Source organism: Paroedura picta, chromosome 3, assembly GCF_049243985.1.
Source record: "Paroedura picta isolate Pp20150507F chromosome 3, Ppicta_v3.0, whole genome shotgun sequence".
Taxonomy (NCBI): Eukaryota; Metazoa; Chordata; class Lepidosauria; order Squamata; family Gekkonidae; genus Paroedura; species Paroedura picta.
Genome location: NC_135371.1, coordinates 40211396 through 40229845, shown reverse-complemented (window position 1 = coordinate 40229845; position 18450 = coordinate 40211396). Strand labels below are relative to the sequence as shown.

Sequence of the window (18450 nt, the reverse complement as noted above, 5' to 3'; positions counted from 1 at the left end):
GTATAACTCCAGTTGCTGGAAGCAAAGGATGGAAACCATTCTTCTTTCTGTTAAAAATTGGACCAATCAAGCAAGGCTTTTCTTTCTTATGGTCCACTTGAGGCAGTCTCTGTGCTAAATCCTGCATAGGGCAGTCACCACAGATCACTGCCTGTTTCTTCACATGTCCAGGAGATCAGGGTTTACATTCCCAGTTACGAAGAAATCTTCAAGAGTCTGTCTTCACAAAGTGATTCTTTTTTCTCTGCAGATTGCTGAAACAATGAAAAGGGAGGTAACATGAATGGAGACACACAGAGAGTTGCAAAATTGGATTGTGATGCTCATTTTATTGCGTATTATTGTTCTGGCTTTAGGGTGGGGCGTCATCTATTTTAATGCATAAAGAAATAATGAGTAAATAAATAAGAGGGATGGAGTATGCTGCATTTTCCATTTTCTCCTATTGTCCTCATGCTGCTGTAGCTCATACAAAGGAATATGGATCGCCCATTCTTGCCTTATTCCTTCAAATAAAAAAGGGGGAAACAGGCAACCCCCCTGTTGATTTCATAGACCAGCTGTGGAAGAGGAAGCAGGAAGAAAACAGACCAGCGACATTCTTAATAGAATAGCGATCTGACGGATCAACACAGTGCTCCTTGCTTACATCCTTCTGTTGCCTGCTCTTCAGTGACTGTCATGCTAGCACCCTAATGTTCCTTTTCTGTGATCCTTTTGTAAACAGCTGGTAACCTTTTGTCTTGAGTTGTGTTGCACAAAGGGTGAGGCCAGTCAAAGTGTCGATACAGCAGCAACAGGCTACGATGTGGCTGTCTCTTCTTTTAAGGAAGACTGCATGCCTTGTTGTGCAGTTCTCCTCCCCCCACCCCCATCCCTGGCTTTGAGTATTGCACGCTATAGGACAGTCTCTTCATAAACTGCTGGTAACCCTATCCCTGAGAATTCTGCAAAGCTTTTGCTGGCGATGTGCTTAATTTTATCCATCGTAGGTAGTTTGGTTGAGACCAGGCACAGTAAATACATCTTTGGAGGATGAAAGCTGAAATGCATATAATGCTGCATTAGGCCATGTTATAGCATTATACAGTAATTAGTGTGTTCTGTGGAGTTCAGGCTCTCTTCCCTCAAGATTCAGTTTGCCACACCCCCTCCCCCCATGACATTTTGCCCATGGAGACTAAAGGACAACAATCCACTATGGAAAGAGATCTCTCACCTGGCAGCCTTGGTTTGCTGCCACTGCTTAGAAGACTGGCAGAGGAGTGGGAAATAGGGGCCATGCCTAGGGATGGACATGAACCCACCCACAAAGTAAGTCATAGCAGACATCTAAAGTCCATGATGAATTTTGGCCTGTTCTTGCTTTTCACCCTGCATGAACTTTCCACAAAATTTCACAATGTTCATGGAGGTCCATGTCCATTCATGAGTGAGGATATTCCCAGATAGTCTGTCTCTGCTCAGCCAAAGTTTACTGAATTTTAAAGCAACAACTTGAAGGGCATATAAAGGAGCATTTGGGGGAGGTTCCCTGAAACTCTGATACCTCTAGTTTTCACAGGATCTGTTCTATATACTCCCAAACCGCAGTCATTTTGACAGCTTCAGGTTCAGAAGTATATAGAGCAGATTCTGTGTAAGCTAGAGACATCAAACTTGCAAAGGCCTTCCAACTGACTCCCCTCTACCTACTCTCCAAGATTGGTGAAGATTATATTTATGGCTTCTGAGTTACTGCCCCCCCCCCCAAGAAAGTGTCTCCAGGAAAGTGCTTTCTGGGGAAATGACAAGCTGTGGAAGAAAGTCAGCCAGAGTTATCTGTAAATTTGTTGTCTCTACCATACTGGGGGCCATTCTACCATTTCACAAACTGAACTGGCTAAAAATGTATGATGGTCCATGAGGTGGCTAAGAATTTATTATGGTCTATGTTTCACGAATGGGGTACATCATGAACCAAACCTAGTTCATGCCCATCCCTAGCCATGCCAGTGTTGCAACATCACTTTTGATGTCAACTCAGAAGTGACATTATGTTGGCACAATGCTCTAGGATTCCCCCAGACCTATGCAGTAAGCCAGAAGTGACACTGCTCATTGGCTTGACATCTATTTGCATATCCTTAGCCTGGTAGTAGGGTGCCAGGCAACTGATAGAAGATTGTGGCTGGGGCCATGATGAGTTACATGATGTTCTGTGTCACTTCTCATGAAAAAAATAAGTGAAAAGGGGAACCTCTAGGGCAGGGGTAGTCAACCTCTGGTCCTCCAAATGTTCATTGTCTACAATTCCCATGAGCCCCTGCCAGCAAACGCTGGCAGGGGTCATGGGAATTGTAGTCCATGAACATCTAGAGGACCACAGGTTGACTACCCCTGCTCTAGACTTTCCACCAAGGCCTAAGCTACCTTTCATCACTTCTAGTAAGACCTGCTAGCAAGACATAAGGCTGTACTGTTACCAAAATTGCGTTTACACATGTCATGTGGCATGTGTATTAAGCCATGGGGAATCAGCCAAGTGAGAGGGAGGTAACTTAGAGTTAAAGGATCGAATGCCTGTTAATTAAACCCTTAAGAACTCAAGCATTGGTAAATTGTAAAAATAGTAACAGTCTTTATTAGAAAATAATAAAAGCATAAGTATACACCTATCAAGCAGTCGTAAAGAGAAGAACCGGAGTGGGAAAAAGGTTCTGTATAATTACTGTTCCTGTACAGAGTCAGAGATTAGTGACACAAGCCAGCACGACGAGAGGTTCTAATGGATCAAGATCCATTAGACCCAGGACCCAGGGGGTGGAAAGCACCCAGAGAGGCTGTGTATAGCCACGGTTTATATAGGTTTTGGGGGAGGGGGCTATGTGACATGGTTTAGGTGAGCACATGATGGAATATTCCATGGGTCAGGATGCTGGGCAATGCCCTGGCCAGGTCCGGAGATAGCCATTGATGGGCTTAGACAAAGGCATTAATGGGGCTAAGAAAAGGGAGCCATCATGTCTCAATAGGTTTAGCTGCAGGGTTTGGGGAAGAGATTTCCCATAGCAGAGGGGCCAAGTTAATGTCACATGAAAGACAAAGAGGTTTGCCTAGGAGCCCCTGGGCAAACAGGTCTTAGACGGTCCACTAAATCAGCAATACAATGGGGTGGTGGGGGCTATGAGGAGAGCAATATTGAGTCAGGGGATACCTGTGTCAGGCAGAGACTGCCCTTCTGAACCTGTGGCCAAGAGCAAGCTCTTTAAGATGGAGTCTGACCTGGCTTGGCAGACTTTCACAGTGTCCTGGCTTTGGCTTAAGCCTAGATTATAAAGGGGTGCCACTGGTTGCAGAAGACAGTATGCCAGTCAGTGAGGCAGGGGTCCTGCCATGTGTAACAGTACTAAAAATGTTCTCCTGCCTCCACTTAGAGTGGTGATGGGCAACAATACCTGGAGGCCCAGTTTGCTGGCCCTGGCACTTAGTGGCCGTGAGTAATCAGCATAAATTGCTTCACAGTTTACATCTATGGAAAATAAATTTAGTATCCAAGCCATAGCTTATTATGCATATAGGAAATAGAAACTAGAATGGGGTAGGGTTTTTTGATCAATCTTGATTTTGGAATTATTCATCCAAGTGGCAGATCTACACAAGATATTCCTGCCTTGGTATTAAATGATATGCCAGTTTAAAGCCTGCCAGCCAACTGCAAAGCAGGCTTAGGAAAGAAATTTTCATCTAAAAGGTGGAGTACAAGTGCTGAAGACATACGTCATGGGCAGCTGTTCCCTACAGTATGAAAGATATGATGACTGCAAAGCGCATGTGTAAAAACAGCAACTTGAGCAAAGCTAATAAGTATAATAGGACGTGCTAGAAACCCTTTATTGGATTTGTGTGTACTTTGCATTGATCCCTGCTGTGAGGCAGCCTGCTCATAGCTTCAATAAAGACTAATTGGTTAATGCTGATAAGTATCTATTTTAGGCCCATCTCCCAAGTAATGTTTGGCGGCTTTAGACCTACAGAAAGCACAGTAGCTGCAAAATCAGTAACTTCTGTCTCTGTGGTTATTGAAACTCATTTCCTTAAGACTGTTAAACACATTCTAGGGAGCAGCAAAAGCAGATGAAGTGATTTTCCTTTTCACACTTTGTATTATTCAGACTCGGAATCACACAGAGCTGGAAGAGACCACAAAGGGCCATCCAGTCCAGCCCCCACGTTCTCGGGGACTTAACATTAAACACTCCTGACAGGTGCTCATGCAATCTCCTCCTTAAAACTTCCAATGAAGGAAACTCCCCCACCGTCCAAAGCAGCAGATTCCATCTGTGAACTGTCAGCTTCAGAAAATGGTTTCTAATATTTCAATGGAACCTCTTTCCCCATAATTTGAATCCATTGCTCCTTGTCCTTGTCTTTAAAGCTGCAGTGAACACATCTGCCCCCTCTTCAACACGCTTATATTTTACATAGTTAAACACAGCTATCCTATCACTCCTTGCCCTCCATTTCTCCAAGCGACGCACACCCAAATTTCTCAACCTTTCCTCATAAGGCATGGATTCTAACCCCTCAACCATCCTAGTTGCTCTTCTCTTGACATGTTCCAGCTTGTCAATATTCTTCTTGAACTGTAGTTTCCAGAACTGGACACAATATTCCAAATGAGGGCTAACAAATAAGGTCTAGAGTGGTATTATAATTTCCCTTACTATATATTCTATGGTTGAAGCAATGGAACCAGATATCACATTAGCCTTCTTAGCTGCTATAGTATTGCGCTGTTGTCTCATATTCTCATTATCCACCAGAGCCCCTAAGTCCTTTTCACATGTACTACTATTCCCATATATCCCCCATCTTACGTTTATGCATCACATTATTATTACCGAAATGTAAGAGTACTTTTCCCTATTACAATTCATTTTGTTGGCTATGGGCTAATTTCCCAGTCAAGCCAGATCTCCTTGAAGAGTAGTCCTTTCCTCTGTGGTATTAGCCCCCCCCCCCATTTAGTGCCATCTGCTAATTGGATCAAGATACCCTCTATTGCCTCATCCAAATCATTAATGAAAATGCTAAACAATTACTAAACCATTTGATTGTGACCTTATCCATCCCCGTTTTTACTAATTTTCTCACAAGAATATCAACTGCCTTCATAAACTTCTCCTCATACAGAAGTTAAACTGACTGGGCAGTAGTTATTGGGAACTTCTCCTCCCCTTTGAAAAATGGGGGCCACATTTGTCCTCCCCCAATCCATTGGAACTTTCCCTATTCTCCAGGATTTCTTAAAGATAATTGCTAAAGGTTTGTTGTTATTCATTCACTATAGGCAAAGCTTGTTGTACCCAAGAATACAACAGGTATTAGGATGCACACCTGACTGTGGCCTTCCTGGGGGATGGTAACATGGCAAAAGCTCCTGCCCACTCTTGACTCTTGAGGCTCCACCTCCAAACCTCAAGGAACATTCGTGATCCAGGGGTCACCAACCGCCAGCTGCAGCCTGGAAAACTCCTGGAATTGGAATATAGAGATCAGCTCCCCAGGGAAAAAATGTCTGTTTTGGAGGGGGGGACTCTACAACGACAACTCATATCCAGGCTCCTGGACATGAAAGGGCTTGCTTGGGAGGGGGAGCTCTGTGGCAGAGAGGTTGCAGGATGGGAGAGGTTGGGACCTAGGGATTTGTTTGAATTTCAGGTCATTTTTAGGCAACAGAGATCAGTCCCCCTGGAGAAAAGCCCTGGCTTTTGATCCCATGGAGGTGCAGGGATGCCAGGCTCCAGGTGGAAAACAAAGAGAAATGCTGTGCCAGTAATTGCTAATAACAAACATCAAATAATTCATAAACTTGTTACATATTTAATTGACAGCTAAATTTGCTTGTAGAATTGAAAACATTTCAGTCTGTATGTTCTTCAGTTCAGTTCAATGTCAAAGTAAATAAAACAAGTTGTATATTACAAAGAAACATGAAAAGATTAGTTGGCAAAGAACTTAGTGGGTTTCTCAATTATTGCCTCTATGGCCCATTATGCACAGGGGGAATAGCACACATTTGGGGTGGAATGGCAGCGACTAAAATCACCGATAACGCATGGTGCCGGCTGCAACCGGCCGCAGATTCGGTGCATGCCGCCGAAAAAGTCGCATTAGCGAAACGCAGAAGAAAGCGCAGCTTCTGGGTGACCGGGGCGCAACCAGAAGCGGCACTGGGGTCGCTGCGTGCATAATCGGTTACTCTGGGTTTTGCCGCCGTTGCGTCCCGTCCCATGCATAAGCGGTTTGCTTCACTTCTTCCCCCTCCACGTTTTCCATGTGACCCGAAATCGCCGTTTTGGCGGCCATGCATAATGGGCCCAAGTCATCTTTTCTCAACATTTTTACCATTGTGGACCCCCTGAAATATTTTTCAGGTTTCAAGAAACCCCAGTAGTAGGATCTCCAGATCCCAGCTGGAGGCTGGCATCCCTGCCACTGTTCAAGAATGTCAGCCTCCAAGTGCAACCTGAAGAACCCCCATAATGAAAGTTCTTCTCCAGAATGCAGAGATCAGTTCCCGTAGAGGAAAGGGCTGCTTGGGATGGAGACTGGGGCTATGTGGAACTCCCTCAACCAGAGAGAGAGAGGGAGAGAGAGAAAACAGAGAAGACAAAAGTATTTCTTCCGAAATCTCAAACCTTATTAACCACACAATTGCCTTTCCACGTAGGAAATCCCTGAGTATCTCCCCTCCTTGGATTGCTTTCAGAAGCCATTAGCTAGAAGGTCCAAATTTAAAGGAAAGGAATCCCAACACAGTCAATAAGCAAGTCAAAAAAGACTTGCATCATCCTCCTGCAACAGCTTCTTCTGTGCTCTAGCTACATCTCTTTCAGGCAATGGCAATTTGTACAGCCTGGTGTAATGGTTAAGAGCAGCAGTTTCTAATATGTGAGCTGGATTTGATTCCCTGCTCCTCCAAATGTTGGGTGACCCTGGGCTAGGCACAGTCCTGTTAGAAACTCTTTTCACAGAGCTCTCTCAGCCTCACATACCTCAGATGGTTGTGGGGAGAGGAAGGGAAGGTGATAATAAGCCACTCTAAGACACCTTTGGTAGTTATAAGCATGGTATAAAAACCAGCTCTTCTACTGGGAAGGTGCTACTGGGAAATTCTCATGTGGGGAGCCACATCTTTTGTGCCATTGGTCTCAAAGGTACCTTGTTGTGATGGCATTGGAAAGACAGCATCAAGACCAAGGTGGTATCCACATGGAAAGGGAAAGTCTACATTTTCCCAGTCCCACCCACATCTGCATGGCTTCCCTTGCTGCAATTTCCTGTGATGGCTACCCCCAAAGTGTTCCTCCCTCCTCAGATTGCCAATTGCAAACCTCATATGACTTCCCCATGAGTAAATGTTCCCATGGCAGAGGCTTTTCCTGGGCAACCTGTGTCCCAGAGGGCCAGCAAGGGGGGCTGTTTCTAGGCATCCTGCAGCCCCCCACCTCCAGAAGGCACAAACAGGCTGCCCTAACTCCCCCCATGTTCTCTGAGTTGAAAGAGGCCAGAGCAACTTACTGGCTGTCCGGTATGCTCTCAGGCCAGTTCCTCTCCCAGCCAGCAAACTTCTGAAACTGGCATGAAGTTGGAGGTGGAGAGCCCCCCCTGGCTGAGGGCTGTCTCCTAATTGTGGCCAAACTACCATGGTGGGCCTTTCCTGGAAGAGGGCCATCACTTACTAATGGGTAAGCATTCACAGGGCAGGGGCATTTCCTCAGCATCCTGGATCCCAGAGGGTTAGCAGGGGGTCGTTTCTGGGCCTTCTGTAGCCCCCCACCTCCAGTAGGCTTGCAGAGGCTGTCCCAGCTCCAACCATGCCCTCTGAGTTGAAAGAGACCAGGAGGCAAAGGCAATTTACTGGCAGCAGAAGCTGTCTCCTCTTCTACCCAGCCAGCTTCTGAAATCGGCAGGAAGTTGTAGGAGGAGAGCTGACTCCTTGTTAAGCCCTTCCTGGCTGAGAGCTGACTCCTGATTGGGGCTAAAATACCAGGGTGGGCCATTCCTGAATGAGGGCCATCACTTACTCATGAGTAAACATTCCCAGGGCAGAGGCATTTCCTTGGCACTCTGAATCCCAGCCCTCTTCCATTCTTTTTTTAATGGAAGCTGATGCAATTCTAAAGACTCATTTAAACCTTTAGGTTCACTGTCTGAAGTCTGACAATCCAATCTGCTTCTTTTTTTCACAAGCAACCTTTCATTTCTACACGTTACGTCAGCTGGGTGTCAGAATAGAGAAAAGCTCTTCCAGTGACACTTACTGATCTTTTACTCTGTTTGAAGAACTACTGAAAGATGAACAGGTTGGTAACTCGTATTTAGACACAGAAAAAAGATTTCTTTAAATTTGAGTTAAGCCTGCTGGGTGCTGGAAAGGCTCGATTTAACTTTGTTTTTACAAGGAGTTTCTCTTGCAGTCTCAAGGACAGAATGAGCTTTAGCGGTTTTGTATTTTAAGATTTGGGCTTTAACGTTTAATATTATGATTTACATAATTTTAACTATACTTATATATACTCAGTGTTGTTAAGATATTAACTGATTCTCCTGATGAAACCTGTTGCCGAAACGCGTAGGTAGTTTTTGGAAATTTATCAGAGCATGCACCATCAGCCTTGGCCCTTTTTTTTTTTTTTTTGTCTCCTGTGGCTGGTGTGACTCTATTTTTGTCTTTGACTTTATTTTTGCACCAGGTTTTGTTTCCTGACAGAATTTTTTCCAGTAACGTATAGACATTTTTTCAGCATTTCGTGCCCCACTAAGACCAGCATTACAGACACTCAAGCAGGGACCTGCAGGACTCGCAGGCCTCCTTGTTTGGGACACCCACTTGCCTGCCAGCCTTCCTGCGGGGCTGCTTCTAATGGCTGCCTCCCAACTGCCTGCTGTTTTCACTAGGCCTTGTGCTGAAAAGAGCAAGACTGACTCCTGAGGGGGACTTACAACTACGTAGCCGTACCTCCCCCAGCTATTCCTAGAGCAAGTTCATGTCACTTCTCCAGAAGTGACTTCTGGCCTTCCCAAGAAGTGATGCCTTGTCCAGCTGATGTCATCTTTTAAAAACATTTATTTCCTGTCTACAATACAGATAGCTGATCCTGATCTCCAGCACAGAATTTCTCCTTTTAACTGCTTCAGCACACTTCACTGGCACTCTCAGTGAGGTATCCATTGTGACCCCAAGATTTCTTCCCCTCTTTGTCTCAGCAAGCTCAAACCTAGTTGATTTGTAGGAGGGCATTTTGGGTTCAAGGAAGACATGCACACGTTTCCATTGACTTGAACAAAGCCACAGCTTTGACTAGCAGGTGGCGACTGGCCCCAGCAACGACACGACTCCATGTTTGGCAAATAAATTGGCTGCAGCCGTTTATTAACAAACAACCCCAACGGAGGGTTGGCCTGACCCCCCGTCAGCCATCCAGCTGCATAACTGGACCGTGGTACTCAGGCTCCACGACTCACTCCCAGCCGGGAGGATGGGACACCTTTTGCCGCGGAACTCAGGGAAGCGGCAGCAAGGGACCCAAAGGGCGTCCGCCTCCATTGGTGCCCGCTCGCCGCTTGGCTCCCCGGGCCCCTGGCCTCCCAGCCGGGTAGGCCACGCCTGGATAACTGCCGGTCTCCATACTGAGACCCCCACCTTAGGGAGTTCCACACGCAGGTGGCCCTCCCTGCCATCAGGCTCCCTACCGAGCATAACCGAAGCTGCGACAACAGTACCCACAACAAAACTGTGAGGGTGGGCGGGTGTCTGTCGCCGACGGCGGCTGGCGCAAAGAGGGCTGGTGCCTGTGCACTCAGCCTATTTAAGGCCAAGCGCCCCGCCCCTCTCAAGCCGCGTGACGGCGCGGCCTGCTGACGCACCAGGGGAGCCACGTCATTGCTGGGTGTCCCCGCGGCGTCAACGGCGGCTGCACCAATCCGTGGCTGCTATTTATTATTACTCTACAGGAGTGTTGGCACAGCATGGGAGAGGGAGTCTGACTTACATTCAGAAGACCACAAGAACCCAGACCCCAGCAGTGCCCTGGAGCCCATCCAGATCCCTCACTGGGAACACATGTCTCCTTGCTGTGGGGATCCCACCCACAGGAAGAGCCAGCAGCGCCCTGGGGCCCACCCAGTTCCCCTGCTGTTAATGTGGGTCTCCTTGCCACTGGATTCCACCAGCGTCCATCAGGGGTGTCAAGAGGAAGCACCCACTTCCCTTGGCCCTCCCTCCCCCAGGCCACCCGGCACTGTAAGCCCTGGAGTGCCAAGGAGAGATGTCCACTTCTTTCTTGGTCCCACCCAAGGCTACCTGGCCCTGTGAACCCCAAGCCACCCCAGCCGCGTCGGCCCTGCTCGCAGAACTGCCACCTCGTAGGCAGGTCCCCAACCTGGGAAGTACGATGTACAGAGTGAACTCCCCCCAAACAGGCTTCAGCCGCCAAAACCGCCATCTGTGAACCGCTCTGGGAGCAGTATAAATAAAGCAGTAATGGGGGTTGGGGTGGGCCCAGTCCGGGATGAGGAAAAGAGCCCATTGGCCCTTGGCCCAGGACTGACAATCGGGTGGGGGGCTCAGGATTGGCCCCCTGAGCCCCAGACTGTCCGCCCAGCCCAAGAACCCACTTCCCTTGGAGCTTAATGAACCTTCTGTCATTTACTTGGATGTGATCAGCTATTAAGTAAATAAAGCAAAACAAAACAGAGAGACGAAGATTCAGTAAGAACTGCTAGGGGAAATGGAAAGTAAGTTTTCTCTATACCTTTTCTTGAGTGGTTTGTGTTAAATTTAGGTTGGGTATCGATTATCTTTCCAGGCTGATCTTGCACAATCTTTGATATTTCGCTCTCGTTCTCCCTCTCTGCCTGCCTCTTTCTCTCTCTCTCTCTCTCTCTCTCTCTCTCACACACACACACACACATACACAGGCTCCCATTCCCAGATCCTCTCTGTCTCTCCTTTTCTCGCCCCCCCTTTTTCTGCCTTTTTCCCAGGGGCAGGAAAAGAGGCTTCCTGGCTGGGAAGCCAGGCCCTGGGGTGGGAGGGGGGCGGGAAACGAGGCTTTCCTGCACCGCAGCCGGGGGGCAGGGGGGCCGGGGCACTGCTGTGCCGGGGTCGCGCCCAGGAACGATGCTAGCACCCATTGTCTTTACCATACAGTGGGCTTGATTTCTAGTACAGTCATAATCAGCCAACAAAACAGGGTGGGTGGAAAGGAAGCTGTTCAGGTGGTGAGCCTGGCGAGAGATGCAGGGCTCCTCCAAGTGGTGCCTTTTAAAGCTCCTTGAGCCCAGGCACCAAATGGTGCGGGCGCAACCCTCTTGCGCAGCTCCTGCCCTTCCTGCTGCAATAGAACCTCCCCCCATCATGTCTTCCTACTGCCTGCTCCTCCGCCGTGTCAATGGTAGCTGCAGGTAAGTCTTCGCTGCTTTTTATTGTGTACTTAGTTGGATTTTTGTTTTTGTTTTTACAAGTTACACTCACTTACATTGAACTTCATTTGCCACACTGTTACCTACTCATTCAATCTGTGGAGATCCTCCTCTTCACAGTCATCCTTGGTTTACACCATCCTCAATAATTTTGTGTAACCTGCAGACTTGGCCACAGCATGGTTCATCTCCAGTTCCAGATCATTTATGGACAAATTAAATAGCACCGGCTCCAATACCGATCAAAGAAGAAACAGTCTAAAGCATAAGCAAATTAACTGATATCAGGGAATGGATATAGTATGATAAAACATGACAGGAAGAGCCAATTAAACTTCCTAAAATGGGTCCTGTTGAGCTATTACATATTATAGTTTCTTGATGAGTTCTAATTCAGCACTTTCATATTGTATATTCCCTTTGACTTTTTTTTGCATACTTTCAGATCTGCAGCAGTACATCCAGGGAGATTAAAATGTCCCCCCCCCCTCCACTGCTTTCTGAGTGTTGCCATTTGTTATGTCAAATATGTATTCCTTGTTCTCTGACCTTACCCATAATCTATTATGTGGGACAGCCTTGTCTATTCTAGTTTTTACACAGAGAATCACACCTGAAATATGCATGATGGGATTCACGCCAAGTCTCTCTCTTCCACAGCTCTATTCTTCCTCTCTCCTTCTGTAATTTTCCCTATTAGAATGTGGAATAAGTTTTTTCTCTTTATACTATATGAAGAAATAAAATCTAATTAATGAAGACTAATGCTAGAATAAATATTGTTAATTTTTAAATTGCTGCTGGACTAACATGGCTGCATTTCTAGAACTGCCAGAAGACATTATTCACACACAGCTTGAGTTTCTTTGTGTGATACTATGTTTTTTTTTTACAAGCATAAATTCATCATGAGGCAATTATTTTGCCTTACGCTTAATTGAGCCAGTGGCCACTTTTGGAATGTCTAGCAAAATGGTTGCCATATAGGGTTACATGTACTGTCTTGGAATACTGGCTTGTACTTGAGGGAGAATGTGACATTACTGTCAGGTAAAGCCATAGGAATTTCTCCTAATCTCCATGGTAAAGACCATAGTTGTTGTTGTTGTTAGGTGCAAAGTCGTGTCCGACCCATCGTGACCCCATGGACAATGATCCTCCAGGCCTTCTTGTCCTCTTCCATTCCCCGGAGTCCATTTAAGTTAGCACAGACTGCTTCAGGGACTCCATCCAGCCACCTCATTCTCTGCTGTCCCCTTCTTCTTTTGCCCTCAATCGCTCCCAGCATTAGGCTCTTCTCCAGGGAGTCCTTCCTTCTCATGAAGTGGCCAAAAAGGTGATCCACTGGAGAAGGAAATGGCAAACCACTTGAGTATCTTTGCCATGAAAATTTTATGGACAGTTCCAAAAGGGAAAAGACCATAGATACATGGGTAAATACCTAGTATATCATTATAGATGTCATTTTTCTGTTACTTTCCCCTTCCACTCCTAAGTTTCTCAAGAGTAGGAGATTTGGACCAAGGCCAGGAGTTTACTCACCATGGGCAAGTAAATGGAAAGCCTGATTGTGATGGGGGCAGGACCAATTTCCAAATGGGTGGCATGGCACACAGGGCCAATTACTAAACGTTGAGACATTTCATAGATTGTCAGGAGATTCAAAGTTGAGATGCCAGGTGACCATATGGCATCCCAGGAGCCCTAGGGGTGGAGCAATGGGTGGAGACAATGTGCAATATGTGAAATCACATCTGCCTGAAAAAACACAGATATGATATAAGTGCATCTGGCAGTGTTCTGGCTGTCTCTGAAAACTTCATGGTTCAGCACGGGTTTCGCAAGAACAAGTCATGTCAGACCAACCTTATCTCTTTTTTCGAGAAAGTGACAACCTTGCTGGATCAGGGGAATGCCATGGACATAGTTCATCTGGATTTCAGTAAAGCGTTTGATAAGGTTCCACATGATATTCTTGTTGACAAGTTGGTAAAATGTGGTATGGATCCTAATTCTGTCAAGTGGATCAATAACTGGTTGACAAATCGTACCCAGGGGGTATTTGTTAATGGTTCAGCATCTTCTTGGAAAAGAGTGACAAGTGGAGTACCCCAAGGATCTGTCCTGGGGCCTGTGTTGTTCAACATATTTATAAATTATTTGGATGAGGGATTAGAGGGGATACTTATTAAATTTGCAGACGATACTAAACTGGGAGGGGTAGCAAACACAACTGAAGACAGCAACAGAATACAGGATGATCTTGAAAGGCTCGAGAAGTGGGCTAAACTGAATAAAATGAAGTTCAATAGGGACAAATGTAAAGTTCTGCATTTAGGTAGGAAAAACTAAATACACCAATATAAGATGGGGAAGATTTGTCTGGGCAGTAGCATGTGCAAAAAGGATCTAGGAGTCTTAGTAGACCATACACTGAACATGAGTCAGCAGTGTGACTCAGTGGCTAAAAAGGCAAATGGGATTTTGGGCTGTATCAAATGGAGTATCGTGTCCAGATCATGGGAGGTGATGGTACCGCTTTGCTCTGCTCTGGTTTGGCCTCACTTGGAGTCTGTGTTCAGTTTTGGGCACCCCAGTTGAAGAGGGATGTTGACAAACTGGAACATGTCCAGAGGAGGGTAACAAAGATGGTGATTGGTTTTGAGACCAAGATGTATGAAGAAAGGTTGGGTGAGCTGTTTAGCCTAGAGAGGAGATGACTGAGAGGGGATTTGATAAACATCTTCAAGTATTTAAAAGGGTGCCATATGGAGGATGGAGCAGAATTGTTCTCTCTTGCCTCAGAGGGACAGACCAGAACGAATGGGATGAAATTAATTCAAAAGAAATTCCATCTAAACATCCGGAAGAAGTTCCTGACAGTTAGAGCGGTTTCTCAGTGGAACAGGCTTCCTCGGGAGGTGGTGGGTTCTCCATCTTTGGACATTTTTAAACAGAGGCTAGATAGCCATCTGATGGAGAGGCTGATTCTGTGAAGGCAAAGGAGTGGCAGGTTACAGTGGATGAACGATAGGGATGTGAGTGTCCTGCATAGTGCAGGGGGTTGGATTAAATGACCCATGAGGTCCCTTCCAACACTAATATTCTATGTATCGGGAGGCATCTGGAGGGGGGGAGAAGGGGTGGCGAGCGCGGCGGCATAGGCGCGCGGAGATGGGAAGGAGTGTGAATGTTGGGGGGGAGAATGGGAGGTGAGCGGGGATGGGGAGGGTTAGTAAGGAGGGGTTGAGGGCATCGCGGGAAACGCCAGCAGCGGAGGGGATCAGCCGGCAGGGAAATTGCCTCGTCAGATGGGACAGGAATGGGGGCAGTGGCAGAGGTGTGGGGGCGGGGCGCATTGGGCGGGACGGTGGCGAGGCGATGACGTGGCTGGTCAGCCGGCAGGCGCAGAATGGTGGGATGGAGGCGCAGGCGGGCTGTGGTGGGGGGTGGGTGGATCGGGAGGCAGGCAGGTGGCGAAGGCAGGACGTGGTGTGATCGGGAGCAGCTTGGGAGGCGGGCAGGTGGGAAAGGCTTTGTAAGCCCAGGACATCGGTGTTTTCGAGGGGTCATGGGCGAGGAAGTCTCAGGGTGGGGAAGTCCCAGCGGCGGATGGGAGAGGCACGGAAGCACGGCAGGCAGGCGAAGACAGCCGGTGGTGGTTGGTTGGGGAGGTGTCTGGGTGGGGCAGCGGCTTGTGGGGCTGGAGACGAAGTTGTGGTGCGGCAGGGCCAGCGGGGCGTGCACCACATGGGAGGGCAGGATGGTCGGGCGGAGACGTTCCTCGGTGGCGGCGAGGCTCGAAATGGCCGCCGCCAGCTGAAGGCAGGCTCCCGTGGAGGGTGGGCAGTCGGGGAGGCGGGCTAACAAGCTTGTCAGTTTGGGGGCAAGAGCCCAATGGGGGGGCCTCCTCATCATGGACGAACTCCTCCCACACAGGGCATACACTTTATTTTTACCGCGGAGCGGTTACAGATTCTATGAATCCAGTTTCTGTTCCTTCAACCATTGCCATAAACAAGAGGCCACAATCAGATAAAAAAGCCAATTCCATGGTTCAGGCAGATGTACCATCATGAGTTGCAGAATGTAATTTCCACACGAAGGCTTTCCCCCCACCAGTTGGGGGAACAAGGGAAAGAGGGGGAGCCCACCTCTGGGAACCCTCCTGCCATAAGAAGGCAAATTGTAAGCCTAGTGCAAAGCCTACAATACAGGCAGCTGATCCTGAATAGACCTGTATTTTTTTATTGTTGTAAGCTGTGCCGGTAACCCCAGGAATGGCGGCATCGAAACTGAAACAAACAAACAAATTGATGAACAACCCAAATTCCCTACATGTACAGTAGCAACACATCCAGGGCTCTCCTGGAGCATTTCCTATCATCTCTTACCTTCCTATATTTTTAAATCACTTTTACTGGTTCCTGAAAGTGCTTTACAATAAAGCAAGCAAAATATATATCCTGTCTCCTTCCCCATTCCCAGAATTAGTTCCTGTTGCTGAGTAGCTCCACTTCCAAGGGAGAGAAGGCTTTAAGTTGGGCCAAGCAGGGAGGATCTGGTTGCCACTGTGCTTCTGATGCCAGTTGTTTGGCTAGTGTATCCTCTAGCCCCTCCTGCCAGGTTTAATGTTCTGATAGTCAATACAATATTTAGAGATTCCATGGACTGACCTCCTGGATTCTTCTGTAGCATTTCCAGTAATGAAGTGGTATAGGGAAGCCAGAATCTGCTCTTTGTTTGTTTTCAGCGAGGAGGGTTTGTGTCCTGCAGGGCCAGACAGAGAGGTTTCTAAGACTAGAAATAAGGAGGCTCAAAGTTGTTTTTCTTTTTATGGCCGTGCCATGGGAACATGGCTGTGATACAAGTGCCCAGGATGAGCTCAATGGTTTGCTAGTAAGCTGACAGGGAGCAACTTGTTCGATTCCTTTTCTAATCAAGACTTTAGATTTATTCTTTAAGATTCAAGAAGCTAGTAGGCACCAGGAAATTCAACAAAGGGTTCCAAGACTATTGCCCTATACCTACACCCCTTTCTCCCATCTATTCCTCAGTCCCTCCCCACATTTCCGTAGGGGGGTCCAGGCTGTCTTCTGTTTTAGGACTACAACAAGCCTTTGGAACATTGGGATTTTCCCTCCCCCCACCTCCAAGCACACATTTTGTTTTGATAAACTGCAATGTTTTGACTGTAGAAAAGTATTAACCGCTTACATCTATTTCCTCAAAGACCATGCATGAATATTAAAAGGGACTTATTCCTACAATGGCTTCGGGCAGTTGAGTAATCCATTTTATGCTGTCATATCACACTGTGGTAATGCGAAAAGCTGGGAGTCCCTCCAGTAATCTTGATTAGCAGTAAGGGGACATTTTCCCCCCACTGGAAACACATTCTCCCCCTACCCCTTGTGCTAAGTTCACATTAAAATCACGACGTGATTCTTAATCCATTGCTTTGTTTTAATTATTATTATTATTATATTTCTTTTCTTTCTTTTTTTTTAAGAAAATGTTGCTACTAAGTGCATTTCCTGCTGATGGAAAATGCTAAGTTACATTTAATCAAGCAATTAATTAATTTTAGTGTATAATATGTGGCTCTCGCAGACTCACGTATATTTCAAATTCATATTAAATTTTCATTCTTAATCCATGCTAACAATTAACACATTTCCAGGCAATCAAGCATCAAGCCAGAGCAGAAACAGAAATCTGGCATGGCATGCTGCCTGCAACAAGGAGATTCAGTTCATGCTGAGGAACAAACTTTCTACCTTCTCCTGGCAAATAAGCTTTCGGCCTCCTATCTGACAGGGCCCTTGACCCTTTATCAGCAAGCTTAACAAAGAAGAAGATGGAATCACGGGAAAAGCTTCATCTGCTCATTTTTGTGATCAGTTGCACACACACACACAAAGAATTGCACTCAAATAGAAGTCAAAGATACAGGAGTGCTGCGAGAAAAAAAGTTGGCAAGCAAACTGAGGGCTAGGCAACTCACAGTGCAAGATTTAGAGGGATACAACTTTGGCTAGGATTACTGGGATGTCCCTATAAACAGACAAAGAAAAACAAATAGGCACGAATAAGCCGGCATAGTTTCATTTCTTCTGGCATGAGCAAATCTGCATGTTTTCGCTTCACTGATACTTGAGGACACGCCCTCCCATCTGTCTCTGTGTGAGTCCTTCTCCCCAGATACTAAGTTCATGATTTCTTTACACTTGACACCTGTAGTCAAATGTTATGGCCCTCTATTTGAAAACATCTAGTTTAAGATTTATTAAAATGAATTTCATTCTTGAAGGGTTCAAAAAAAAACAAACCACACACAACCTCCATAGGTAAGAATGGGCTGGCATTATCCTTTATTGCTTGGGTTTTCCTCACATGGCAAACCAGAAGGAATGTTACTCCATCCTTTGGAAATAATTAGGACTTAAAAGGATCCCTGCTAGTGGATATTACTGGATACTGAGTGTCTTCTCCCTGCCCGATATTGACTTGCAAACATGAAAACTCATGAACTCACATGATGTTGCCTTATACTGCATCAGTTGCCTTATACTGCAGTGTCTGCTCAAACAATGGTCCTTTTTCATTGGAGATGCTGGGAGTTGATTCTGGCACCTTCTGCAAGCAAAGCAGAGACTCTTCCATTGGGAAACATCCCCTCCCCCAAATTAATGTTTGTCTATTTTAAAATAGCTATATGGCATCATTCTATAAAAACATGTCCAAAGCTGTTCACAATAACAACAACAATAACAACAACAGAAGGTGCAGGTATAACAATATTTTTAATGTTTTGAATTGTAATGTAAACATTTAAGACCACAATTTAAAAGCAGGGTTAAAATTCTAACTAAGCAGTCTTCATCTGGCATCACGAGGTATGTAATGAGGGTACCAAGAATTAACTCTTTAAAAATGGAGTACCAAAGTCTAGTGCCAGCTGCTAAAGAAAGCATT

The 18450-nt window shown here is 46.3% G+C and overlaps 1 long non-coding RNA gene across 1 annotated transcript in view; it reads left to right on the top strand.

Annotated features, from left to right (window-relative positions):
- Window positions 1-18450, top strand: part of LOC143831095 (uncharacterized) — a 172335-nt gene that overhangs the window by 137755 nt on the left and 16130 nt on the right. Inside the window, exon 2 of the long non-coding RNA XR_013228711.1 lies at window positions 8239-8351. This is a non-coding gene — a long non-coding RNA (uncharacterized LOC143831095). The remainder of the gene's footprint in view (window positions 1-8238; window positions 8352-18450) is intronic.